General features: G+C 38.7%; 1 non-coding gene and 1 pseudogene across 1 annotated transcript; both read right to left on the bottom strand.

Annotated features, from left to right (window-relative positions):
• Positions 1-247: 247 nt before the first annotated feature.
• On the bottom strand, positions 248-25,228 carry LOC119506818 (annotated as a pseudogene).
• LOC119507503 lies at positions 1,790-1,896 on the bottom strand. The gene has a single exon (XR_005211261.1). It is a non-coding gene; the product is annotated as a U6 spliceosomal RNA (small nuclear RNA).
• Positions 25,229-26,963: the final 1,735 nt, after the last annotated feature.

The following is a 26,963-nucleotide window of genomic DNA, read 5'->3' as shown; positions in this document are numbered from 1 at the left end:
CTCTAATTGCTGGTGCTGTCCCAAATGCATTATCTTTTTTTTTCTCAGATGAATCTTTTATTATTTCTAACAGAGACAAATATATTTTTTCAAAGACAGTAGCACAGTCGTGGTCACAAGCACATTAATATGTCTATTTTGCGAGAAAGTATATCATATAACAATAGCATTCTGGCAAAAAAATAAAGACATTTCCAATTGCGTCAAATATTTGATGAATAGTAAATTCTACTTTTTGCCTCTGGATAAATAAGTGGTGTCTTTCAGTGAAGTGAAGGGAAACTGCCCTTTGCTCCAATGACCATCAGCCCCTTTGTTTACAACTGAACTTCTCAGCTATTTTCTGTAGTTCCAAATCCATCGCAGCCAAGTTTTCAAGTTCTTTTTCCTCTTCCTCTGTCAGAACCCTCTGGCCGACCCTGTCCTTTTCATTTTCTGCCCTGCGGCGCATGTTGATCTGCTCCTCGGAGTCACAGAAGTCTGGGAATCAGCTGACTTCTTCCTGTAGTGAAGGAGCTGGTCCAGTTCGCCCACTCTGTCATACTGCCTTTTCAGATCCAGTTTGGGGGCCCTGGCAAGACTTCTCTTCTCATATCCCCAATTCACATCATCTGTGAAGGGTTTTTTATCCCACCAGTCATAATTGTATTCTGGGAAGAAATTCTTCTCATTCAAGGTCAGCCCGTTTTCCTCTTCCCCCTCAAGAAAATTGTCATTCATGTTGTCCTTTCTCTCAAAATGGCTGCTGCCCTTCCACTGGGGCGGGTCATAGTATGGGTTGAACAGCTCCCCTAACCTCCTTCTCTTCTCAGTGGTGTGATGGGGAGCATACTGTCTGTCTTGAAGCTTAGCTTCCTCCCTGTTCTCTTTAGAGTCTTGTAGATCCTCTTGCTGCTGCCATTTTGAGGTGCCTTCCTCAACATTTCTTTGACCATAGTTGAGGTAATTTTTGTCCTGCTCTTTCCACTCATGCTGTGGATGTCTCCTTGCCTTGTCCATCTGGCTTTCTAGAACATGGTGGTGTACTTCACCTAAGAACCTTTTTTATTCTCTAGTGTCAAGACTGGAGTGGGCCCCTGGCTCCCCTCCCTGGCCTCTGTGATAGTGGCCCTTTCCCCCCTCATGGGCCCTCCCTCCCTCGCTTTCTTCACTCTGTCTGTGCACCATGCTGTCAAGCTCAGAGCTGGGGGGATTTCTCTTCTCCTCCTCCTGGCTCTCCTCACTGTGAGGCCTTGGCAACTTGTCCTCCTCACTCCTTCTGCCCCCATATCTTCCCCCCTTGAGGTCTGCAGGAGCCTGGACACCTGGATTATTCCTCACTTCTTCCCCATATTCAGGCTCTTCCTCGGAAGCCCTGTAGTGAGTTGAATGTTGGGATCTCTTTTCCCCTGGATTGGCCTTGCCCATCAACTCCAGATTCCTCAAAGGAGTGTCTTCTCTCCTCAGAAGGAGGCTTCCCTCCTTGGGACGACCTGTCAGGCCTGCTCCTCCCATTGTGGTGTCTTGGCCGCAAGCGCTGTTTGGCCACCTCTGAGGTAGTGTCTTCCTCACTTTCTTCAGACTCTTCCTGGCTCCTGGATTGACTCTTAGACTCCTGGGGCTGTTTCTCCTGGCTCCTTTCCACCTCCTCTCCGCTCTCCTGACTGCTCATCTCCCAGCTGTGTGTCTTCTCCTCAGAGTGCCCCCTGAAGTGTTTATCATATTGGTCTACCAACTCCTCTTTATTCTTCACTGTAGCCTGGTTTCTTTTGTCCAGAAAGGTGTTTTGTGTCTTTCCTGACTCTTCAAGAAAAATATGGAACACTTCACGAATTTGAGTGTCATCCTTGCACAGGGGCCATGCTAATCTTCTCTGTATCGTTTCAATTTTAGTATATGTGCTGCTGAAACAAGCACCCAAATGTAATATCTTTCCTGGAGAAAATAAACACAGTCCTAGTACTTGGTACGGAGCTATTGAATTGGCTCTGCTTTTTTCACCATATTGATTTGCAAGGACCCCCAGAAGCTGTTTGCTTTTATTTGGAAGGACTAAGAGTGCACATTCACAGTAGTGCCCCACAGCTCCCTCTGCTCTCCTGATCTCTGCCACAATTTAGTCCACAGGGACCTTGATCAGTGTAACATTCCAAAAAAAAAAAAAAATTACATAGCTCCACTATATTGGTTGCATTATGTTCGTTGGATTTGATGACCAGGAAGCACTTGAGATTCTTAAGTAAGACATATCCAAACCAGAGGGCAGAAACTAAACCCCACAAAAATTCAGAGGTCTGATACCTCAGTGAAGTTTCTAGGGGTCCAATGTTCTGGAAAATGTCAAGGTATCCACTTGAAGATGAAAGGTATGTTGTTGTGCCTCACACTATCATTAAAAAGAGGCACAACATTTCACACTCCTTCTTGAAGCAAGGAGGCAACATATATCACGTTTAAGTGCTATTTTGACCCATATCTTGAGTCTCCCAAGTTTCAAGTGAAGACCAGAGCAATAGAAACAAGTCCAAACTGAATGTGAGCTGTCTTCCACTTGAGTCTTATGCTCCTGCAAAACCAATAATTTTCAGACAGTCTGAAGCAAATAGGAATACTGTATGAAGCCTCTGACAAATACCAGTAGGGGGATCACAGAGAAGATCTCTAGGACTTAGGGGCAAATTTATATCCTTTTCCACAGATAGCTATTCTGTTTTTAAGAAAAAGTTTCTGCCTTGTTATTGGGTTAGACTGAACGCCAAATTATGGGACATCAAAGAACCATGTGACCATGAGCTTCCCATCATAAATTAGGTGTTATCTGACCCATAAGCCATAAAGTTAGGTGGGATGAGCAGCAGTCTATCATCAAGAGGAAATGGTATCTAAGAAATCAGGCTCAGGCAGGTCTAGAAGGTGCAAGTAAGTTGCATGAGCAGATGACATAGTCTTCTTATTTATTTTCAACTTCTATTGCATTCTCTCTTCCCTCAACCCATATATCTGGCCTCAAAAAGAGTTCCTTTTGACCAGTTGACTAAGTAAGGAATCTTGTTTATAGATGAGTCTGTACAAAATAGGCTGGACCATCCAAATTATGTGGCTACAACATTACAACCTCACTCAAGAGTGACCCTGGAGGACCCTGAAGAAGAAAAATCCTCCTACTAGGTAAAAGTTCAAGTATTACATTTGGGTGCCCATCTTGTCTGGACTGAGAAGTAGCCAGAAGTATGGATCTATATTAGTTTATGAGAAATTTCTAATGGTTGGTTTGACTGCATGCTTAGGGACTTGGAAGGAATAGGATTTAAAGACTGGTACCAAGGAAGTCTATAGAAAAGGTATGCAGATGGACTTTTAAGAAAGGGCACCGTTTTTGAAGATATTTATGTCCCATGTGAGTGCTCACAAGGGAATCCACTGCAGAGGCAGCCCTTAATAATTAGGACAAAATACCACGCTCTGTAGAGGTCAGTCATCCTCTTTCCACAGATACTCCCAAGCTCAATCAATGGGTCCTTGCATAAAGAAGGCATGGTGGCAGATGTGGAGTCTCAAAAACAGGGACTTCCCCTTAGCAAAGTTGACCTGATACTGCTACAGCTGAGTGCCTAATCTGCCAACAGTAGCCACAATATGGAACCATTCTGCAAGGAAACCAGCAGCCACTTCGTGGTAGGTTGATTACATTGTACCTCTTCCATTGTGGAAGGAGGAGAGATTTATCCTAAATGTAACAGATTTGTATCCATAATGCTTCTTGCAGTACCATCATACATGGATTCATGGAATGCCTATCCCCTGCATAATATTCTGCAAAGCATTGCTTCTGATTAAAGGACTCATTTCATAGCAACAGAAGTACAACAATAGGCTCATGCCCATGGAGTTAACCGGTCTTTCACCACACAATCCATCAGCCAGAATCAGCTGACCTAACAGGAATATTAAATAACTTATTGAAGACTCAGTTACAGTATCAGTTGAGATACAACACCCAGAAGGAAGGGGCCATTATTAAAGGATACGACATATGGTTTGAACCAGGGATCATTTTATGGTTCCATGTCCTCCATAGCCAGAATTCCTGGGTCCAGGAATCAAGATGTGGAATTTGGAGTGATTCTTCTCACTGTTTATCTAAAAATAACCTAACAACCTATTAGTACCTAATGTACCTAATATATCTAATAACCTATTTGCAGAATTCTTGTTTCTCAACCTAGCAGCTTTGAAATCTATTGTCTTGGAGATCTTACTTCTCAATGGGGAATGCTTCCACAAAAGGACCTAGTGATGGTTCTATCAAATTGGTAGATGACACTGTCATCTGAACATTTGGAGCTCCTTATGGCAAAGAAAAAGAGTCATAAAAGGGGTTTACTCTGCCATGTGGAGTGATTAATCCCAAATACAAAGGGAAAATTTGGTTGCTCCTACACAATGGGGGCAAACAGGACTATATCTGAAATCTTGAGAATTCTGTCGTCCCTCTTGCTATATCCATACCCATAGCACTTATTTGTATGTTGACAAGTAATCATTGCCTCAGTACATCTTTCCTATTTTTGTCTTGTTTTGTTATTTAACTCGCATAGTTATTTACTTTTTCTAGCAATATATCTTTTCTGCTCAGGAATGTGAAGATTTATATTTTTTTTTTTCAATTTTTATTTTCCAGTAATGGTGAGTTAAGTTATTCAAACTCTCCCACAGAAAACAACTAAATATGCTGGATAAAAAAAATGTTTACGTATATTCTTAAATGCATCTAAAGAACAGCTATAGAAAGGAATTGCTAAGCTATAGAAAGTTGGGAGCCAGGGAGATAAACTAGCATGGAAGCTACTTTTGTTCCAGAAGCATTTGCCAAACACTTTTGTTTGGGGGAGAGTAGGAGAGAAGAAATATTTAAAGAGATAAAAGTGGAGAAATTTATTCAGATTTATTAGTACAAATTTATCAGAACTGACTTAAGACACCTACACATAGATTTTAGAAAACTAAGGCATTCCAAGTTAAATAAATAAAAAGAAAAACCTAAGCATATCATTGTGAAACTGCAGAAAGTCAAACAAAGAGAAAACCTTAAAAACGGCTGTATAAAAAGCAAAGATTCTTTGCAAAGAAATGATTGTGAGACTGCAACTCAGTTCTTTTTTAGCAACAATGCAAGCCAAAAGATGGCTTCAAGGTATTTAACAGATTTCTGCCTCCAGCCTTTATTTTCTGTTCTAGCCCTTATCCATACCCCCCAAAGGGAAGGTGAAAACTTCAGCTCTTCTGTATTTTGGATACACCTTGCCAGAAAGCTACCTTGGGGCACCCTTTTATTTGAATTTACAGCAATTTAGAAAAAAACCCTTTTGGTGACTGTAATGCTGAAAACACATTGTCCTGATTTAACATGAGTCCATTTCCTAGCAAATGTATTTGCCATTTTCCCCTCAGGAATGTGAATGTCATTTATGAAAATAGTTACTATTTATTGATGGCCACTTTAAGTTAGGTATTGTGTTAGGTGCCTGATGTACACACTATTTAATTCAATACTCACAAGAACTGGATGAGAAAAGTGTCTCCATTTGATAGGCAAAAAATTGATTGATTATATACATAAATATACATAAATATATTATATATAAATAAATTTAAAAGATTTTATTTTATATAAATATAAAAATATATGTATATGCTTGTATAAATATAGTAACAGATTTAAAGTGAGATATAGATGGTTCTACACTAAAAGTAGGAGATTTCAATACACCATTTTCATCAATGGACAAAACATCTAGACAGAAGATCAGTAAGGAACTAGAAAACTTGAACAATGCTCTAAACCAACTAGACCTAACAGACATATAGAATACTTCACCCAACAGCAGCATAATGCACATTCTTCTCTAGTATACATGGTTCATTCTCCAGGATAAACCATATGTTAGGTCACAAAACAAGTCTTAATAAGTTAGAAAATATTGAAATCATATAATGTAACTCCTATGACCACAAAAGAATGAAGCTAGAACTCAATAACAGAGGAAGAAGTAGAAAATTCACATATATGTGGAAATTAAACAACAAACTCTTAAACAACCAATGGGCCAAAGAATAAATCATAAAAGAAATTATGAAATATCTTGAGACAAATGAAAATGAAAAACAACATACTAAAACACATGGGATGTAGCAAAGGCAGTACTTAGCAGGAAATTTACAGTTCCAAATGTCTACATTTAAAAAGAAGGAAGATCTCAAATCAGAGACCTAATCTCTAAACTGGAGGATCTAGAAGAAGAAGAAAAAACTAAACCAAACGTGAGCATAAGGAAGGAAATAACAAAGATTAGAGTGGAGACAAATTAAATAGAGAACAAAAAAAAAACAATAAAGAGAATCAACAAAGCCAAAATTTGTTTGTTTAAATAGATCAATAAAATTGACACATCTTAGCAAGACTGACAAAAAAGGAGAGAGGACACAAACAAGTAAAATCGGAAACAAAAAGAGCAACATTACTACCGACCCCACTGAAATAAAAATGACCATAAGAGGATACTATCCAGGGGTGTTGGGCTTCCCCACCTCAATGGTTGCTGATGTGCTCACAGACATTGGGGGCTGGTGGTTTCATGGGCTGAGCCCTCAGTCATGGGACTTGCCCTTGGGAAGACTGTTGCTGCAAAGGAGAGGCTAGACCTGCCTATAATTGTGCAAGAGTCTCCTCCCAAATGCCTCTTTGTTGCTCAGATGTGGCCCTCTCTCTAGCTAAGCCAACTTGGCAGATGAAATAACTGCCCTCCCACCTACATGGGATCTGACACACAGGGGAGCAAATCTCCCTGGCAATGTGGAATATGACTCCTGGAGAGGAATCTAGACCTGGCATTGTGGGATGGAGAACATCTTCTTGACCAAAAGGGGGATGTGAAAGGAAATGAAATAAGTTTCAGTGGCTGAGAGATTCCAAAAGGAGCTAAGAGGTCACTCTGGTGGGCACTCTTACGCACAATTTAGACAACCCTTTTTAGGTTCTAATGAATTGGAATAGCTAGCAGTAAATACCTGAGCCTATCAAACTACAACCCAGAACCCTAAATCTTGAAGACGATTGTATAACAATGTAGCTTATGAGGGGTGACAATGTGATTGGAAAAGCCATACGGACCACGCTCTCCTTTGTCCAGTGTATGGATAGATGAGTAGAAAAACGGGGGGGGGGGGTGTGAAGCACCCAGTGTTCTTTTTTACTTTAATTGTTCTTTTACACTTTAATTTTTATTCTTACTTCTTTTGTGTGTGTGAAAATGTTCAGAAATTAATTTTAGTGACAGATGCACATCTATATGGTTGTACTGTGAACAACTGATTGTATGCTTTGTATGACTGCATGGCATGTGAGTATATCTCAATAAAATTGAATTATTAAAAAAAAAGAGGATACTATCAACAAATGTATGCCAATAAATTAGGTAACCTAGATGAAATGGACAAATTCATAGAAACACAAAACCTGCATACCCTGACTCAAGAGAAAAGAGTTCTCAACAAACCAATAAATAGCTAAAAGAATGAACCGGTCATCAAAAATCTCCCAACAAAGAAAAGCCCAGAACCAGATGGCTTCACAGGGGAATTCTACCAAACATTCCAAGAAGAATTAAATCAATCCTGCTCAAACTCTTCCAAAAAATTGAAAAGGAGGGAACACTCTCTAACTCATTCTATGAGGCCAACATCACCCTTATACGAAAGCCAGTATACCCGAGATAAATCCCACTTGATCATGGTACATAATTCTTTTAATGTGGTGTTCAATTCTGTTTGCTAGTATTTTGTTGAGGATTTTGCATCCATATTTATAAAGGATATTGGTCTGTAATTTTCTTTTCTTGTGGTATCTTTACCTGGAGTTGGTATGAGGGTGATGTTGGCTTCATAGATACACAGAGCAAACCTGAATGTGACCCACAGAGGACCTCCAAACCTATAAGAAAGACATAACTGATTATTTTTGTATGCCACAGAAATGTGGTTGTTTGTTATGAAGCAAAAGCTGACTAATACAGCAAGCACCTCACATAGTAATATGTAAACTTACAGAAACTTACAGAAAGTTAAACACAGAAAGTTACAAATAAACTTCTACAAAGTTTAAAAGTATCTAATGGGGATGCATTTCATCAACTGTTTGCATTTCATATCTGGCACCTGACCTTGTACATTGATGTTCGGTATTTGTTGTTCCTAGCTCTTGACTGCCCACCTGATTTCTACCCCTTTTTGTGCCTAGGAAACTGAAATACCTGGCTTCACAATCCCACCTCACCTTAATTACTGCCTTCCTGGCTCACTACATTGTTCCTAAAGTTTGACCTTGACTAACTCAAGCCTGCCTTCTTCCCATGTCTGAGCTCTACCAGAGCCCACTGCTCAGTCATAGGAGACATCAGAATCATTTAGAGAGGTGAAGAGAAGACAGATTTCAGTAAAAAGGAATGGGGAAAAAACTAAGATGGTGGCTAGATGAGACAGGGCGAGAAAACACCTCCGTGAAAAACACTAGATAAAAACCAGCGGGTGATCCAGAATACTGGTTACAGCGATGAGCCAGCTGGACAAGATCTTCTAGTCCCAAAGGGGCCGTATACTTGGTGAAACTGGGAGTCTGCATTCTGAAACGAGTGAGTGAGCTGGCTGGAAGACCCGCAGCTGCGCGGTGGTCTGGGGAAGCCGGAGTTTGGCATTTGGAGACCGACGGGCTCTTTAAAAAAAAAAAAAAAAAAAAAAGAGGGGGGAAACCCTGGAGCGGCTATAGTAGTGATAGTGGCAACCACACAGTAAAATACAGCAAGAGGGGGCTGGGCTGGCCTCTCGGTGTCTGGCCTGGAGGATAGCCCGCTGCAGATACCCTCAGGGCCGGGGGAATGGAGGCGAGAGCCGGAAGCAGAAAGAAACCCTGCGGCTAGCAGCTCGCTCTGGAAGGGCTGGATAAACTCCTGCCCGGGGCCGTACCCACAGCCCACAGCCCCACCAGTTGTCCCGGAGCTGGGAAGGAGGAACTGTGTGAGGAGGGGGGTGTGGAGACGCCCCGTTCGGCCATCTTTGCATCAGGCTGAAAGCGAGCTGGCTCGGCCTGGCGGCCCGGGGCTTCCCTTGAGGGATGGCATGCACTGGTGACATAGCACGGCATTCAATTAGGCAGAGGTCCTGGAGGATCGCGGCTGGGCGGGGGGACCTGCTCGGAGAATCCAGGGACACTATGCCAAGTCCGGTGGTTTGTGCAACAGTGAGAGAGTGGGGCTGGGACTGAAATGAAATGAAGGCTTAGACTCTTGCAGCAGCCTTGAATCTCTGGGAACCTGGGAGATTTGAATATTAAAACTGTCCTTCCTCCCTGGCCACCCGTACACATGCCCCACATTCAGGGCAGACGGCTCCAGCAGCACACCCAAGCTGAGTTTTCCAACTAAACCCCACACGAATCATTTCTCCACACACTGTGGGGACAAGGTGGAGAACTGACTTGAGGGGTATAGGTGACTCACAGACGCCATCTGCTGGTTAGTTAGAGAAAGTATACGCCACCAAACTGTGTTTCTGAAAAATTAGATAGGTATTTTTTTTTCCAACTTGAAAGAACCCTATCAAGCAAAGCAAATGCCGAGAGGCCAAAAACAACAGAAAATCTTAAAGCATATGATAAAACCAGATGATATGGAGAATCCAACTCCAAACACACAAATCAAGATATCAGAAGAAACACTGTACCTAGCACAATTAATCAAAGAACTACAATTGAGGAATGAAAACATGGCAAAGGATTTAAAGGACATCAAGAAGACCATGGCCCAGGATATAAGCGACATAAAGAAGACCCTAGAAGAGCATAAAGAAGACATTGCAAGAGTAAATAAAAAAAATAGATCTTATGGAAATAAAAGAAACTGTTGGCCAAATTAAAAAGACTCTGGATATTCACAATACAAGACTAGAGGAAGCTGAACAACATCTCAGTGTCCTAGAAGTCCACAGAACAGAAAATGAAAGAACAAAAGAAAGAATGGAGAAAAAAATCAAAAAAATCGAAATGGATCTCAGGGATATGATAGATGATATAAAATGTCCAAACTTAAGACTCATTGGTGTCCCAGAAGGGGAAGAGAAGGGTAAAGGTCTAGAAAGAATATTCAAAGAAATTGTTGGGGAAAACTTCCCAAACCTTCTACACAATATAAATACACAAAGCATAAATGCCCAGCGAACTCCAAATAGAATAAATCCAAATAAACCCACTCCGAGACATATTCTGATCAGACTGTCAAATACTGAAGAGAAGGAGCAAGTTCTGAAAGCAGCAAGAGAAAAGCAATTCACCACATACAAAGGAAACAACATAAGACTAAGTTGTGACTACTCAGCAGCCACCATGGAGGCGAGAAGGTAGTGGCATGACATATTTAAAATTCTGAGAAAGAAAAATTGCCAACCAAGAATACTTTATCCAGCAAAACTCTCTTTCAAATTTGAGGGAGGGTTCAAATTTTTCAAAGACAAACAAATGCTGAGAGAGTGTGCCAATAAAAGAACTGCCCCACTTCAGATACTAGAGGGACCCCTACCAACAGAAAAACAAAGAAAGGAGAAAGAGATATAGAGAATTTTAACTGACATATATAGTACCTTACATCCCAAATCACCAGGAGACTCATTTTTCTCCAGTGATCACGGATCTTTCTCCAGAAGGGAACATAAGCTGGGACATAAAACAAGCCTCAAGAAATTTAAAAAATATTGAGTATACTCAAAGCACATTCTCCAACCACAATGGAATACAAATAGAACTCAATAATTTTTGAACTGTAACTCCACTATTTACTTCCTACATGATATAAAATACACAAACTCTAATGAGAAATCAGAGGTTTTGAACTCAATGTAAAATATGTAATTTTAGACAACTATATAAAGGTGGGGGAATGGAGGAGTATAGGAACATAGTTTATGTGTCCTATTGAAGTGAAGGTGGTATCAAAGAAAAACAAAATTGATATGGATTTAAGAGGTTAATTTTAAGCCCCACAGTAAACACAAAGAAGTTATCAGAGAATATAACCATAGAGATGAAAAGTAGAGTTTGGGTTAAGAGAAATGGGGGAAGGAGCAATGGGGAGTTAAGAAATGAGTGTAGGGTTGCTGTTTGAGGTGAAGGGAAATTTCTAGTAATGGATGGTGGGAAAGAGCATTACAACATTCTAAATGTGATTAATCCCACTAATGGAAGGCTAGGGAGGGGGTGGAATGGGAAGATTTAGGCTGTATATATGTTTCCACAATGGGGAAAAAAAAATGACAGTATAAATAGATGACAATTGAATGCCAAGGATGATCTTGGATGGGATTGGAGGATAGAGGACAGATGGCTCAAAGAGACACAGCTGAGACATAAGGAAAAGGAAATATAGAATGTAAGCTTCGTATCATTGTTGAATCTCTTGTACTTCTTAGCCACGCTTAATGGGATTGCATAAAAAGAATATTCTTGTTCATGGGAAGTGTATATGTGAATTATAGGGTATGTTCAAGGATGTGTGCAGCTAACTCTCATATGTTCAGAAGACAGAGCAATAGATGATGGATGATAGATAGGCAGGGAGGGAGGGAGGGTGGGAGGGAGGGAAAGAAATAGCGATGTGACAGCAGGTTAAAGTTGATGGATTGAGCTATCAGGGGAGGGGGTCAGGGTATGATGGAGTTCTGTGTATGGGGTTAGTATTGTTTTTGCAACTGTTCCTATAACTTTGAATTTATTTCAAAATAAAAAAAAAAAGGGAATAGGATACTGTGCATCAGGATGAAGAGGATATAGAAATAGTTTAGAGACTCTAATAGTTTGGGACTCCAATGAGAGTCCCAAAAGTCCAAGCAGATATGTATAATTATTTATCCAAAAAACCCAGCTACAAATGAATACAAAATTTTAACCCAGTAGGAGATAGAAGTCTTTCCCATGCATTGTTCCCTCAATGTTTCCTTCCCTGAAGCACCCCAAGCAACCCTTGTAAGTTCACCAAACTGCTCCAATGCCCGTCAGACGGAGGAGCTGAGAAACAAATGAGGTTATCCCATGAAATGGAAACTTTGCACACAAAGAAGGTGCCCAACACCCTGCCATTCCCACAGGACTCTCTTTTTTTAAAAAGCCTCACTTTATCTGCAATGTCACTGCCATGTAAAAGATTAGATATTGCTTTGGCATATATAGCTGAAATCTCCATGAGTATGAAGTTTTTATAACTGTCTCTTTTAAATCCATTTTATAAATACCGATCACTTGGCTCAAAAAAGTGCAATGTTTTTAGAGACCATCATCAAGCCATCAGCATCTTCTCCCTTCTCTGGTTGTTCACTCATACCTATCACAGAAGTAAATGCCCTTTATTGGTTTATTGAATTGATTCATGTCAAGGTAAAAGGTCCATCTTCTTGATATGGCAAAACAAATCCAAATTATTGGATATGTTTTATCTTGAGTTCTTTCTTTCTTTTTATAATATTAATATATGGGTATTTTCTTCATGTGCTTGTTGTAACATGAAAAAGGATCATTTTTAAACTTGTTACTGAAGTATAAAATACGTCCAGAAAAACTGCACATCTCAAAAACATACAGCTTGAAGCCTTTTCACAAAGTGAACACACCAACGCATCCAGCACTTAGATCACAAAATTAAAAATTACCAGCATCCTAGAAGCCTCCTGGTGCCTCTTCCCCCTCATACACAAAGGTAAACCACTATCCTGCCTTCTAACATCATAGATGAGTTTTACTGTTTATAATTTTGCCTAAATGAAGTCATACGGAATGTACACTTTTGTATCTGATGTTTTCACTCAAGATTATATCATCTTTATTCATTTTGTTTTATTAAGTTATAGTTCAGTCATTCTCACTGCTATACAATATTCCATTGTATGATGAGCTCACAATTGATTTATCCATTCTACTGTTGATGGACATTAGTCTTACTGTCAATTTTTGGCTATTTCAAAGAGTGCTCTGAGATTACTCTTCTATGTCTTTCGGTGAACATATGTATATATTTTGATTGGGATTGTATTAGCAAGGATCATTTTAATTTAGAAATTCTTCCTATTAAAAACAATTCTGAATATTCTTGAAGAGGCTGGTATTTTGAATTCTGAGTTCCAGACCTAAACCTTTAGGATAGACTCTTTACCACCTTCCCCTAGCTGAAAAATAAACAGATTTCTGGGGAAAAAAGAGTTCCAAATATTGCCCTGTATCTAAGTGCTGACAGCATAGGAAATATAGTAGAAAAAGTTATTAGCACTTAAGTGATTTATACCTTAGCTTCAGCATTGTGAGTTTTACCTTGCATGGGGAGGATGTAGATTTTTTTTTTTTTTTTTTAAATAAACTCTCTTCTCAATAGAAAATGACTTCTGGCAGCCAGGACCCAAAGCCAAGCAGTTTTTGCCTCAGTTCATTCCAACTTCACTCTCCAGAAGCTTAGTTGATTGAAAGTCATAGTATCAGAGCTATTTCGGGTCATGAAAAAGTCCTGGTAATGGATAGTGGTGATGGTAGCACAGCATGTGAATGTAATTAATACCACTGAAGTGTACACTTAAAAATGGTTAAAATGGGAGATTTTGTGTTATAGATGTTAGTGTGATTTTTTTTTTTAAAAAAAAAAAGGCTTTAAAAATTAAAATATGCCAATTGTCAGTAATCTATCTGTAGCTTTTCCTCCCTAGAGCACAACAACCAGAACGCGGACAGTGAAAGGAAACAGGTAACAACAGTAACAGACACAAAAGTAGTTTTTGACTCTGCAGCCTCCCCAGTGGAGCCCTGGAAAGGGGTTCTCCAAAGGTTCTCCCCTCTCTGGGCAGAGTCAGGACAAATGTTCCTTTGTCTTCACCAAAGCCCTTGCTGCCCCTCTGGTACCCTGCTGCTCTGCCCTTGCGACCTTCCTTGCCTCTGACCTCCTATTTCCCCAGCATGGGCTGACAGTGCCTTGGTTTTGTTTGGAGTAGGTCACTGTTAGAGCAGCGACCTCCTCCCATCCCTGCAGATGCTGACGTGGCCAAGGGCAATATGCTCACTATGAGGAGGACACATTATCTTCCCACCAATACTAGGATTATAAAGTGACTGAATGAAGTGGTGCTGATCTCCTGGTTTCCTATAGCAGTTATTCAATGCTCTTTATTAGGTTTTGAGCTCTCCTATAGACCTGGTCCTCGTTGCCACGACCAAGGAATCTAACACAGGCTGCCCTTAGGAGTCACGATTGACCCTAAACAGAATCACACGCAAAATATTCCTTTGTGCGGACAGTAAGTCAATGATCTGGAGTGAGATTATGCCTTCTACCTCTCTGCTCTCCCTGATATCTCCCCAGCAACCACAAACACAACCAAAAACATGGAAGGCTCTAATGTCTTAATTACAGGGTCCTGAGCATCTCATAATGAGCCTCTGCAATGACCTGAAACTGTTTCTCCTGAAGAGATCATTGATTCTTCATGAAGGAGATGCCTAAGGGTTCTGTCCTACTGTTCCAGGACTCCCTAGAGCTCGGGCTCCTAAACTCTAGCCCATCTCAAGGCTCATGCAATTCCACAGGAAAATGAGAAAAAATAAAGACAATGTAGTGAGTTTTTCATAAAGCCAAACAATAAATTTGAAGTATTTTCCTTTCATTGGGGATTATATCTTTCTTTCATTTTGAGGGAATAGGGTGTTTAAAGGTCATTTTTTTAATGAATTGATGGCAATAGAAGGCAAAAGTAATTTTTAAAAAGACTTTAATTTGGAAAAATGGGGAACTGGCAACACTGTTGATCCTCCAAATTTTTTTTAATTTTCCTAATCCATAAAAATCCAATGTCTGGGATTTAATTTTCTAGATGAATATAGAGATAATGTCTCCTCCTCCAAAGATCTGAAATATATATAGGAAAAACTTTGATACTTAAAATTGTCACCTAGCCTAGAGATCATATACAACAAAAGGGTTCCACCACCTCCTTCTTGCATCAAATCTGCTAGAGCTGCCAACCCAGATGGAGGCTCCTGTGCTGCCTCTCCTCTTCCTCTACGTGATGGCTAAAATCAGGCAACAGAAGGGAGGAGGTGGAGACCCAAATGACTGAATCATCCATCTACTAGATAATCAGATCTCTGCACAAAACAGCCCTTCCCACAGTTGGATTCTGTGCCCAAAGACTAACAAGCAAGCCCTAAAACTCTACATTGAACCCTCTAGTTAATAGGGAGCTAATGTTAGAAGTCAAAGCACCAAAGGTTCACAATGTGAATGACCTACCTATCCTAGCACAGCAACCTGCAGGCTTGGTATGGCTTTAAAGATCATGAGCTAGTACAGGATTCATTCATCTCCATGGACCTTAAAGGAGAAGCTCTAGCCCTGACCATTTTCTGGAAAGATAGTCCCACAGGGCTTGAAGGGTTGTCTTCATCATCCCAACCTGGAGGATAAGGGTTCATTTGCTTTAGAAGAATATCCTGTGCATCACAACACTAGCAATTTCTATTTTCCAATCCAAAAAGTGAAATGACTCCACTATTAGTCAATAAGCCAAGATGTCTTGTAAAAATTGGCATCAAGGAAAATATTGGCTTGTCCAAGATGAAAAGAAATTTCTTTACCCACACCTATTTTCAAATTGGGTTCATTATTTCTCTCTGACTTTGCATAATGATTCATCCAGTGAACTGATGTTTCCTGGTATCCTTGAAAACAGAAGGGGGGCTGCTACTAATTAATGTAAGTATTTTAGAGACAGGGTAATGGAAAAAGAGAAGTTGATGACTCAGTGAACCAAAAGACCAGCTGGAAAAAATATCCCTTTTGCCCATCATTATAGCACCTTGCAATCAAACTAGATTGTCTCTCAGAATAAAGCTACTAAATAAGTAAATCTATAATCTTAGCATAAATGCAATCCTTAGACCTCTAAGATTCTGTATCAAATAAATGGGCCATCAAGGTCCTGTAGTTGATCAGATGACATAATGTATATCAGAGGTTTTCAAACTGTTTTCCATAGGGAAAGGAGTGGGTACCAGTGGGGCATTACAAGGGTTGAAGCTCCACCCACCTATTCAATCAGAAAAAAAATCCACTTTCATATTTCATTACATACTGTGTTTCCATGTAATATTTCATTTCAGGAAGAGGTGCATTGCTTTTCAAGCCCCCTTGAGGGACTGGGGGAAAATGTGGTAATATTAAACTTCCCCACCTGGGGAATTCCTGATATTCTCACAAGCATTGGGGACTACCAGTTTATTAGGCTGAACCCTTGATCTTGGGGCTTACCCTTATGAAGCTTGTTAGTGCAAAGAAGTAGCTAAGCCTATTTATAATTATGTCTAAGAGTCTCCCTCAGAGAACCTCTTTTGTTGCTCAGATGTGGCCTCTCTCTCTAAGCCAGCTCTGCAGGTAAACTCACAGCCCACCCCTCTACGTGGGACATGACTCCTAGGGGTATAAATCTCCCTGGTAACATGGGACATGACCCCTGGGAATGAGCCTGGATCTGACAACATAGGATTGAGAAAGCCTTCTGGACCCAAAGGGGGAAGAGAAATGAAACTAAACAAAGTTTCAGTGGCCGAGAGATTTCAATTGGAATTGAGAGGTCATTCTGGAGGCTATTCTTTTGCATTATATAGCTATCCCTTTTTAGTTCTTAGTGTATTAGAATAACTAGAAGGAAATACCTGAAACTGTTAAACTGCAACCCAGTAACCTTGAATCTTGAAGACAATTGTATAACTGTACAGCTTACATGGTGTGACCATGTGATTGTGAAAACCTTGTAGCTCACACTCCCTTTAACCAGTGTATGGATAGATGAGTAGAAAACTGGGGACAAAAAATAAATGAATAATAGGGGGAAGGAGGAGTATGAGATGCTTTGGGTGCTCTTTTTTACTTGTATTTTTTATCCTTATTTTTATTTTGGGGGGTAATGAAAATGTTCAAAAATTGATTGTGGTGATGAATGTACAACTGTATGATGATACTGTGATCAATTGATTGTATAGTTTGGATGACTGTATGGTATGTGAATATATCTCAATAAAATTGCATCTTTAAAAATGCTTTTTAAAAATTGTTTTTTAAAAACTGTTTGCAAATCACTCATATATGTGAAAATGTTTTGTAAACTGTAAGGTATCATGCAAATACAAATGTACACTTTTCTATTAAATACACACAGCACAGTGAAGTTTGCCCATTAGTGGGGATAAAGGAACTCAGATTTTTTGAAAGTCCATTTTACAGATGAGAAAAAAATGAGGTAAATTCAAACATCTAGAGATACTTAAGAAAGACTAACTCCAAACCTGGGCACTTTCTTCTCCATCGGTTTCTCTAACCTGTTAAGCCATGCATATATCTGACCCTCTCAGAAAATTAAGATCTACAATCCTGGGTTTAAAACACCCTCAGGGTCTCAACAGGAGATAAGCTAGGTAATATCAGCTTTCACTGTTATGCATATATTATCACACCAACTGTCAAATAAAAAAAATTTTTTTAAAGCATTTACTGTTTATTTTCTGAAATAATACATGTCCATTTTTTAAAAACATATCCCTGATTCCTTCAGTGGCAACCAACTTTTTAAGCTCCACACAGAGTATATTAGCCTTAATGGAAAGAACAATAGAAAATTCCAACACTCCCTTAGAATGTTTTATTCTGCCAGTACTCAATTTTGCTTTCCTTCATCAGCAAAAGCCCATATGGATAAACATGTTGCTTGAAAAATGATTGTCATCTTTCTCAATAATTCTGATGAGGAGCCCTATTTTTAACTTCAATCTAAAATACATTAGGGGAGCCATCTAGTGTTTTGAAGTTGGCATTTAGGAGTTATATAGAGCATCCCTCCTCCCTAAATTTGATTTACCATCTGTGTTCATTCTTAGTGCTCTGGAGCATCAACACGGGTTATGTACTTCATTTGGAGGAGAAATAAGAACAAAAATAAGCTCTTTGGGCTTCCTCACACCTGGTTCACTGGTACTTGGAGCAATGAGCTTAACTCCACGGTTATTGCCAGTTCCAACTTGGGAAGTGGGTACAGCAAGGTAACAGGGAAACAGTTGGTACATTTGAAATAAATACATCCTATATTCAGAAGCCTGCCAAACAGGAAACCTGGATTAAAATTAGCTATTTTCTCTGACAACAAAATAAAGCAAACCGTGGATACAGACAGTGCACATAACAGTCTACCTGATTAAACTTCAGGAGCATCAGGAAAGGCTCCAAACATCTTCCTCCACCTTCTACTTTATATTTGCTAATTTTATAAAAGTTTTATTGAGGTATAATTGTCATAATAAACTGAATATATTTAATATACTGCAATTTCATAAGTTTTGGCATATGTACATAGGCATGAAATCATCACCACAATCAAGATAATTAACATTTGATCACCCCCTAAAGTTTCAACATTCCCCTTAGTAATCCATCCCTCAGTTTCTCCTCCCCCATCTCCAGGAAACCATTGGTCTGCTTTCTCTCAGAAATCATGCAGTATGAATTCTTGGTTGTCTGGCTTCTTTTACTTAACATAATTATTTTGAAATTCTTCCATGTTGTTACATTTGTTAAACTTTTGTTACTTTTTATTAGTAAGTAATATTCCATTACAAGACTATGTCACAATTTGCTTATCCATTTGATGGGCATTTGGGTCATTTCTAGAATTTGGCTATTACAAATAAAGCTGCCATAAATATACATGTATAAGTCTTTGTATGGCGATTTAGTTTCATATCTTTCAGGTAAATTCCTAGAATTACTGGGTTGTATGGTAGGTATATGCATACCATTTTAAGAAACTGCCTAACTATTTTCAAAAGTGATTGTATCATTTTGTATTCTGTCAACAGTGTATGAGAGTTCTAGTTGCTACAAAACCTCATCAACACTTACATACAGATACCCAGTTTTCTCAGCAACATTTGTCAAAAATCAACTGGTCATAGATGTGAGAGTCTATTTCTCAACTTTCAGTTCAATTCCATTGGTCTATATATCTGTCCTTCTGCAAGTGCCATGCTGCTTTGACAACTGTAGCTTTGTAATAGGTTTTAAAATTGGGACGTGTGAGTCCTCTGACCTTGTACTTTTTCAAGATGGTTTTGTATGTTCAGGGTCCCCTATCCTTCCAAATAAATTTGATGATTGGTTTTTTTCATTTATGCAAATAAGCCTGTTGGAGTTTTGATAGGCGTTTCATCAAAACTCTAAATACCTTTGGGCAGAATTGATATTTTGACAATATTTCATCTTTCAATCCATAAGCATAGAATGTCCTTCCATTAATTTAGATTTTCTTTGATTTCTATTCACAATGCTTTGTAGTTTTCCATGTATAAGTCCTTTAAAACCTTGCTTAAGCTCATTCCTAGATATTTGATTCTTTTAGTTAGTATTGTAAATAGTTTTTCTTAATGTCTTCTTCAGATCGTTCATTACTAGTGTATAGAAACACAACTGATTTTTGTGTATTGATCTTGTACCCACTATTTTGCTGAATTTGTTTATTAGTTCTGGAAGCTTTGCTGTAGATTTTTCAGGACTTTCTATATATCAGATCATGTTGCCTGCAAGTGGTGAAAATCTTAATTTTTCCTTTCCAATTTGGATGTCTTTTATTTCTTTTACTTGCTTTATTGATCTGGATAGAACTTCCAGTACAATGTTGAATAACTGTGGTGACAGTAGACATCCTTGTCATGTTCCTGAACTTGGAAAGTTTTAATTCTTTCACCACTGAGATTAATGCTAACAGTGATTCTTCATAAATAGCTTTTATCCTGTTGAGGAAGTTTCCCTTTATTCCTAGTTTTCTAGGTATGTTTTTTTTAGCAAAAAAAAAAAAGGAGGGTGGTATGTTGGATTTAGTCAAATGCCTTTTTTGCAACAATTGAGATGATCGTTTTCCCCTTTGTTCTGTTAACATGGTGTATTACATTAATCAATTTTCTTATGTTGAACCACCCTTCCATACATGGAATTAATCCCACTCAATCATGCTGTATAATTCTTTCAGTATGTTGTTGGATTCAGTTTGCCAATATTTTATTGAAGATTTTTGCATCTATAGTCATAAGGGATATTAGTCTGTAATTTTCTTTTCTTGTGGTATCTTTACCTGGCTCTGGTATGAGGGTGATGTTGGACTCATAGATTGAGTTAGGAAGTGTCCCCTCCTCTTCATTTTTTTGGAAGAGTTTGAGCAGGTCTGGTGTTAATTCTTCTTGGAATGTCTGGTAAATTCACCAGTGACGTCATCTGGTCACTGGCTCTTCTTTGTTGGGAGGTACTTTTATTTCTGATTCAATCTCTTTATTTGTAATTTGCCTGGAGAGATATTTTATTTATTCTAGAGTCAGTGTCAGTTGTTTGTGTTTCTAGGAACTTCTCCATTTCATCTAGGTTTTCTAATTTGTTGGCATTCGGTTGTGTACAGTATCCTCTCTGATCCTTTTTATTTTTGTCGGGCCACTAGTAATGTTCTCCCTTTCATTTCTGATTTTAATTATTTGCATATTCTTTTTTTATCTTTGTCTAGATAAAGGTTTGTTGATTTTATTGGTCTTTTCAATGAACCAACTTTTGGTTTGGTTAACTCTATCTTTTTAATTCTCTATTTCACTTATTTCTAATCTGTTATTTCCTTCCTTCTGTTCTCTTTGGGTTTAGTTTGAAGTTCTTTTTCTAGTTCCTCTAGGTGTACAGTTAGGTCTCTTCTTCTTCTTTAATATACGCTAAAAGGCCATAAATTCCCCTTTGCCTTCACTGTGTCCCATTAGTTTTGATATGTTGTGTTCTCATTTTCATTAATCTTAATATAATTCCTGTGATTTCTTCTCTATGATTTTCCTTGTGATTTCTTCTTTGACCCATTGATTGTTTAAGACTGTGTTGTTTAGCTTCCATATATTTGCATATTTTCCAGGTCTCTGCCTGTTATTGATTTCTATCTCTATCCATTGTGGCCAGAGAAGATGCTTTGTATAATTTCAATTTTTTTAAATTTATTGAGACTTATTTTTTGACCTAATATGTGCTCTGTCATGGGGAATGGTCCATGTGCCCTTGAGAAGAATGTGTATCCTGCTATTGTGGGGTACAATGTCTGCATATGTGTGTTAGGTCTAGTTCATTTATCATATTGTTCAAGACTTTTTTTCCTTATTGATCTTCCATCTAAATGTTCTATCCATTGATGAAAGTGGTGTATTGAAGTCTCCAGCTATTACTGTAGAGGTGTGTGCCAGTTTGAATGTATTATGTCCCCCAAAACACCATTATCTTTGATGTAATCTTGCGTGGGCAGATGTGTCAGTGTTGATTAAATTGTAATTCTTTGAGTGTTTCAATGGAGATGTGCCCCCCCCCCAACTGTGGGTGATGACTCTGATTAGATAGTTTCCATGGAGTTGTGGCTCTGCCCATTCAGCATGGGCCTTGATGACTTTACTGGAGCAGTATTTAAGCTCATACAGAAGGAGCAAACTTGCTACAGCCAAGAGGGACACTTTGAAGAACGCACAGGAACTGAGAGAGGAGTTGCAGATGAGAGACAGTTCGAAGATGGCTGTTGAAAGCACACTTTTGCTCCAGAGAAGCTAAGAGAGGAAAAATGCCCCAAGTGCAACTAAGAGTGACATTTTTGAGGAACTGCAGCCTAGAGAGGAACATCCTGGGGGAAAGCCATTTTGAAGCCAGAACTTTGGAGCAGACACCAGCCACATGCCTTCCCAGCTAACAGAGGTTTTCTGGACACCATTGGCCACCAGTGAAGGTACTTGATTGTTGATGCACTACCTTGGACACTTTATGGCCTTAAGACTGTAACTGTGTAACCAAATAAACCCCCTTTTATAAAAGTTGATCCATTTCTGGTGTTTTGCATCCCAGAAGCATTAGCAAACTAGAACAAGGTGTTTATTTCTCTCTTCAGTTTTGCAGTGTTTGCCTCATGTACTTTGAGGCACTGTGGTTAGTGCATAAATCTTTATGACTGTTTTTTCTTCTTGATGGATTGCCCCTTTTATTAATATATAGTGTCCTTCTTTGTGTCTTGTAACAGCTTTTGATTTAAAATCTATTTTATCCAATATACAGCTACCCCAGTTCTCTTTTGGTTACTATTTGTGTGGAATACCTTTATCCATCCTTTCATTTTCAACCTACTGTGTCTTTGGGTCTAAGGTGAGTCTCCTGTTAATAACATATAGCTGGATCATGCTTTTTTATCCATTCTACCAATCTGTGTCTTTTGAATGGGGGGCTTAATCCATTAACATTCAGTTTTATTACTGATAAGGCAGGACTTACTGCAGTCATTTTGTTCTTTCTTTTTTATATATCATATCTTTTTGTCTCTCTTTTCCTTTGCTGCAACATCCTTTTGTGCATTATTGATCTTTTGTGATGTAACTGATTTGTCACTTTCTCATTTCTGTTTCTGTAAATTTTAAAAATATTTTCTTTGTTGTTACCCTGGGTTTTGTACTAAACAGCTTATGCCTATTACAAAATAGTTTGAAAAGATATCGATTAACTTCAACAGCATACACATTCTCTGCTCGCATATCTCTCCACCTTCCCTCTTTATGCTGCTTTTATTGCACAGTACCTCTTTATATTTTTCATGTCTTTTATAAGGAAATATGATTGTTTCTTATTCAACTGTGTCCTAACTCTTATAGGAAATAAAGAGAAGAGTCATAGACTCAGGATACAATACTACTGGTTTTTGCATTTACCCATTTAGTTACTTTTACTGAAGATCTTCACTTCTTCATACTGCACCAAACCGCTCTCTAGTATCTTTTCCTTTCAACCTGAAGAACTTCCTTTAGCAATTCTTGAAGGGAAGATCTTTTAGTGATGAACACTCTCCATTTTGTTTTTGTTTTTTAACTCATGAATGTCTTAAACCCTCCCTCATTTTTTTCATTTTTATTCAATTTTATTGAGATATATTCACATACCATACAATCATCAAAAGTGTACAATCAATTGTTCATAGTATCATCATACAGTTGTGCATTAATCACCACAAATTCTGAACATTTTCATTACTCCAAAAAATAAGAATAAAAATGCAAGTAAAAAAGAACACCCAAAACATCCCACCCCCCTGTAACCCCTATTATTCATTTAATTTTTGTCCCCATTTTTCTACTCATCTGTCCATACACTGAATAAAGGGAGCGTGAGCCACAAGGTTTTCACAATCACACAGTCATAATATGTAAGCTACATAGTTATACAATCATCTTCAAAGAATCAAGGATACTGGGTTTCAATTCATTTTAGGCATTTCCATCTAGCTATTCTAATACACTAAAAACTAAAAAGGGATATCTATATAACACATAAGGATAACCTCCAGAATGACCTCTCAACTCCATTTGAAATCTCTCAGCCACTGAAGCTTTATTTTGTTTCATTCCTCTTTCCCTTTTTGGTCCAGTAGGCTTTCTCAATCCCACGCTCTGGGTCCAGACTCATCCCTGGAAGTCATGTCTCTTGTTGCCAGGGAGATTTACACCCCTGGGAGTCATGCCCCATGTAGGGGGAGGGCAGTTAGTTTAACTGCAGAGTTGGCTTAGATAGAGAGGCCACATCTGACCAACAAAAGAGGTTCTCTGGGAGTGACTCTTAGACACAACTGTAATTCGGACTAGCCTCTTCTTTGCAGTAACATGCTTCATTAAGGACAAGCCCCATGATCACGGGCTTGTCCTTCTAAATTGGTAGTCCCCAGTGCTTGTGGGAATATCAGTAATTCCCCAGGTGGGGAAGTTTAATATTTCCACATTTTCCCCAGTCTCTCAAGGGGGCTTTGCAAATACATTTTTATTCTCTGCCTAAATTACTCTCCTCCCTCATTTTTGAGGGACATTTTGCTGGGTAAAGAATTTGGGGCTGGCGGTTTTTCTCTTTCAGTATCTATAACGTAACATACCACTGCCTTTTTGCCTCCATACCTTCTGATAAGAAATGAGCACTTGGGCTTATTGAGGATCCTTTGTATGTAACAAATTGCGTTTCTATTGCTGCTTTCAGAATTCTCTATTTTTAGCATTTGATGTTTTGATTAGTATGTGTCTTGAAGAAGGTCCATTAGGGCTTACCCTGTTAGGAGTACATTCTATTTCTTGGATGTGTATGTCTTTCATAAGAGCTTGGAAATCTTCAGCATTATTTTCTCAGATATTCTTTCTTCCCCTTTTCCCTTCTCTTCCTCTTCCGAGACTCCCATGATTTATATGTTAGCATGCTTCATGCTGTCACACAGGTCCCTTAGACTCTGCTCAGTTTTTTCTATTCTTTTCTCCATCTGTTCTTCTGACTGTATGATTTCAATTGCCCTGTCTTGTAGTTCACTGAATCTTTATTCTGAATATTCAAATTTGCTGTTGTATCCCTCTAGTATATTTTTAATCTCCATTATTATGTTTTTCATCCCCATAAGTACTGTTATGTTTCTTTTAAAACTTTCTATCTCCTTTTTCCTCCCACATTGTCTTCTTAATATCCTTTTAGCTCTATATCCATAGTTAGTTTATTTCTATCCATATTTTCCTTCAACTCCTTAAATTGATTTAGGAGATTTGTTTGAAATTTCTTTGATTAGTTGTTCCAAAGTCTGTGTTTCCTCTGAAGTTTTAATTTGTTCCCTTGAACGGGCCTTATCTTCCTGTTTCTTAGTATGAATTATAATTTTTGCCCATGTCTGGGCATATGATTATTTTGATGTGCAAACTGTGAAATTCAGTTTCTCCTTCTTGCCTAGAGTTTTATTGTAGATAGGCTGTGTGTTAAGGCTCTTCTCCAATGCTTGGTCCAGTCCAGCTTATACTGAACCTTTAGACAGCCCATGTTTAACTGTTCAGATTTTCTCAGGTCTTCTGCACCTGTTTCTTGCCCGGGACATATGGTACAACTTCTAAGATTTCTCTTTTGTGTGCAATTGTTTCACTGCCTGAGGATTTCCTTTTCTCTGTTCTTTCTCTGGGAGTCCTGGGCTTTTCTGTTCATTTAAGTGCTCCAGTAATTAGATACTGGGTGTACATACCACTTGCCAACAGTTCCACCACAGGTCTCTTCTGTTTCCTGGGGGCCTTTTGTGTGCACATGCTCCCCAACCACTTGGGCTCTGCCCAGGGTCTATATGGCCTTGGGTCCCTGTGTTTAAATGTGTGGGGGATTCTAAGTGACTGCTGTGAGTGGCTCTGTGGCCCGCTTCCATTGCAGGAAGTGCCCGGGCCTGGGTGCTGCTGCTGTGTGACTCTTAAGCTGCATGAGACTGAGTGAAGGAGAGGGGTTCAGACTGGCAGATCTCAGTCACAGATCTCCTACCTTCTTTTTTGGTGGGATTTTTTTCTTTGATTCAACATTTGTGGAGTCTTTCCCCAGTCTCCATCAACCTTCAGGGTCCCAAACAAGTGGTATTTGCCCCCTTATTAGTTGTTTCTGAGGGGAAGTGTTCCCTGAGATATCTTACACCCCCATCTTGATGATGTCACTGGCCTATCCTTTTGCTTTTAACCCATCTGCTTTGTAGACAGCATGTATGGATCTTGTTTTGTTTCTTTAACCAACTGACTACCTCTGCCTTTTAATTGGGGCATTTAAATCATTTACATTTAATGTAATTATTGATACTGTTGAGTTTAAGTCTTCATCTTGATACCTGTTTCCTATTTATGACATCTCTTCCTTGCTCCACTTTTCTTTTTCTCTTCTTTTCTGTCTTCTTTTGGATTGAGTTTATTATTTTATTTTATCTTTTCATAGGCTTATTAGTGATGTATCTTAGTTTTGTTTTCTTTGTGATTGTCTTAGGATTGACAGTATGCATCTTTAGTTTATCACAGTCTACCTTCAAGTAATATCAAACCACTTCACCTGAAGTAGGAGGACATTACAACAATATGTTTCCATTTCCCACCTCGTGGCCTTTGTGCTATTTTTGTCACACATTTACTTCTAAATGTGTTCCATCCCTTGAACTTAAGACTATGGTTCTTGTCACTATTCAGATAATCCCATATGTTCATATTCTCCGGAGTAATCATGAAGTATCTGAAGCAGATTTTGAGGAAGCATGGGGACAGGGAGAAAGCTTGACAGTACTATGTGAATAAACAAAAGTACAATGGGAGAAACTGAAGCAAGAGACATTGCCTACTCTAAACTTTCAGGAAGGCAAATCAGCCAAGTGCTAGTGATTTGAGTATTCCCGTCAGTTTTACCACAGACTGTCCAGACTTAAAATGCTGGATAGTAAAATTAGAGCATAAGCTATGGACTTCAAAGCCATGAAGATTAGGCAAGTTGAAGAGAATATCAGATCATAGCTTTATTATGGATATAACTAGTTAATTCAGAAATTGGCTGATTCTAAAAATTATTCAAACCATTGTTACTATGCTGGCAAAATAAATCATTAATTGAATGTTCATCCTTTTTTTTCACTTCTTCAGCTCTTATTTTCATTGTCATACAGGCCTATTATTTTCTCAGAGACCAGACCAAATTTATAAAAGAAATATAATAAAGTTAAAAATAAGTCTTATGATCAGGATTGTTTATTCATCGGGAAATTTTAAAATAAACTTCTTTGGCCATGAAACACAGAAATTTGCAAGGAGCCTCAATAAATACAAAGACTCCCTCTCCCTCTCCATCCGTATATGCTCCCACTCTTCCATCTGCTTGGACTCCAAAACACAGAGCAGAAGATTGGAAGTCTACCAATTCCACAGTCTTGGCAAGATATCCAGTAGCCATAGGTTCTGGGTCCAAGGATTAATGTTTCTAAATCTTTATAATATCATAATACTTTGCTTTTTTTTTTAATTCAGGCAT

This window comes from Choloepus didactylus, chromosome 12 (genome assembly GCF_015220235.1).
Source record: "Choloepus didactylus isolate mChoDid1 chromosome 12, mChoDid1.pri, whole genome shotgun sequence".
Classification (NCBI taxonomy): Eukaryota; Metazoa; Chordata; class Mammalia; order Pilosa; family Megalonychidae; genus Choloepus; species Choloepus didactylus.
Note: the sequence above shows the minus strand (reverse complement) of the source record. Positions and strands in the feature narration are given on the sequence as shown.